The sequence below is a fragment of the Pleurodeles waltl genome, chromosome 12 (genome assembly GCF_031143425.1).
Source record: "Pleurodeles waltl isolate 20211129_DDA chromosome 12, aPleWal1.hap1.20221129, whole genome shotgun sequence".
NCBI lineage: Eukaryota > Metazoa > Chordata > Amphibia > Caudata > Salamandridae > Pleurodeles > Pleurodeles waltl.
The window spans coordinates 679,196,773-679,199,268 of NC_090451.1; positions in this window are offsets into that span (position 1 = coordinate 679,196,773).

Genomic DNA, 2,496 nt, shown 5'->3' on the forward strand with positions numbered 1-2,496 from the left:
ATTTTGAATTTACTTACCTTGATAGTCAGCCCTACCTGTCAAAGGTCTTTGAAGCACTTCCTTGAGGTGGACTAGATAATCCTCCCAGGTGGAACTGAAAACCGTAATTTCATCAAGATACGTTCCGCTGAAACTTTCCTGACCTGAAAGTGCTATATTTACCAACCTCTGGAAGGTGCATTTTTCAACCCAAATGGTGTCACCTTGAAGTGAAAGTGATCTTTGGCCTTCTGGGGTTGAAAAGGCAGACCTCTCCTTGGCTCCAGGTGTGATGGATATCTACAAACAACCTGAAGTAAGGTCAAAGGTACCCAGATATTTCGCAACCCCCAACTTATCTATGAGCTCATCAGCTCTGGGTATGGGGTGACCATCAGTCTTGGTGGCAACATTCAGACCTCTGTAGTCCAAACAAAATCTTAATTCAAGTTTCCCTCCTTTGAGATTGGCTTTGGGCATCAAAACCACTGGGCTGGCCCATGGACTACTACAGGGCTCAATCACCCGCAACTCTAACATTTTAGCAACCTCAGCATTAATGCTAGTCTTTACTTGATCTGACAGTCTGTAAATTTTACTTTGACAGATAAACTGTCACCTGTCTCCACACCATGGGTACCTCAAGTTGTCAAAACTGAAGTCAACAAAAACAGTCCAGCAAACTGTCCAAGCTAGTTGTACCATTCTTGCTGTTGCTGGCTTTTTAAATTGGGAGCAAAAACTACTCTCTCCACTGAACCATCTTTGAAACATCTTTAAAGAGGACTTTAAAGAAATAGGGTAAGCTCCTATCAAAGGAACAGAATATAAACTATATCAGGCACATTTGAGGCGCTGTGGGGCTTGACAAATCCCATGAAGATGGTCCCTGTCAACCATGCCTGAAAGAGGCCATGTGTAGGCAAGCACTAAGGAACATTTTGCTGACAAGGCTCCTGACACCGCCCCTATGGAAATACAGTGCTCACTGGAAAACAAGGCCATAAGGGAAAAGGCAGTGTAGGTTATGACCATATACCGCAGAATCAGTAGAGCACTTAGTATGCTGTTGTCCAGTATTGCATCCCCAAAGGCAATTTACCTAAGGGAACAAAACAGCAGCATCCATCCAAAAATGTGGGGCGAACATGCAAAAAGAGGCATTTTCTTATATGAACCCCTCCAGATGAATGGCGATGTACCATTATTCTTGCAGCACTGCATAAGAACAGGCAAAGAGGCAGTGTCTTACATTTTTTCATCTGATGTCCCCATGGAGTTAGCACAAATTGGCAAGGTCTTTGTTACAGCTGGAAGGCTACCGAGGAACAATAGTCCACACCTGGTAACATCCCTTCAGGCTGCACCAAGTACTAACCTGCTCAAACACAAATAATTAACTGGTGGGCTAGAGGTTTGGCACTCCGTTTATGGACAAGTTTGACGATTGCCCCCATAGGTTTTATTGTCCATGTTTTAACAGCAGTCACCTATCTTGCTGCCCTGAACTATCAGATCTGGCTTGGCTGCATGACACTTTAGGCTTTTGAAATGCATGTTAAGACATAACTTCTCCAAATTGTCCAAGCTGACTACACTGTAAATCTCTTAGGACATAGCTTTTGTCACTTTTTATTGTCCTTTCCACACTAGCTATATCTTCGAATCTCTATTCTGAAATATCTTTATTGATTTGTTGCACTGCACGTTGCACTTTGGAACACACTGGCATTTATTTGTAAAGCATGTTGCACCCTTTTATTAAGAGACTTAGGAGGCTCCCTCATGCTAGGGTCTGTACTGATTCTACCTTTTATCTCTTTTTCTACATGGTAACGAGACATCACATCAAACCCACTGGACAATTGTCAGAAGGTAGACAAAAAAAAAGCGCATGTCCTATTTTTTAGTGATGGGCCTTATACCATGATGGAACTTTCCATTTTTTAAATTAATCATGTAATAGTAATATAATTTACTCCCTCCACTGAGCTATCTTTAGCATTGATTGACATCAAGCCTGCGAGAGGTTCGCTTTCTTCCACTTCGCCACCATCTGTCCCCATGACCATTGTGATGGCTGCTCTGCCATGATGTAATTAGAGCCTGTTTACATGTATCACCCTATGAGGGTTCCTTGGGGTAACTACGTCCACCAAGCATGTGCCTTTTCCAAGATGGGGTGAGGCCCAGTCCATTTGTTTTGGAGGTCTGAGGGTGCCAGAGGCTTTAACATCCAAACCAATTGTCCAGGTTGGTACCCAACCATAGAAGACTTTTGGTCATAGTAGTGCTTTACAAGCTCCTGACTGGTCTTCAAGATCCTGTTTGCCGTTTTCATATACTCAGCCATTCTGAAGCGAAGGCCTAGTATATAACCTGGGATGTTTTTGTTTGGGCTCCTTGAGAGGTCTCTCCCAACCTTACTTGACCAACCTTAAAAGACCCTTGGCAGGGTGTCCAAAGAGCAGTTTTCTGGAGAATTATGCTGTACTGACTGATACTGAAGGGCTCTCT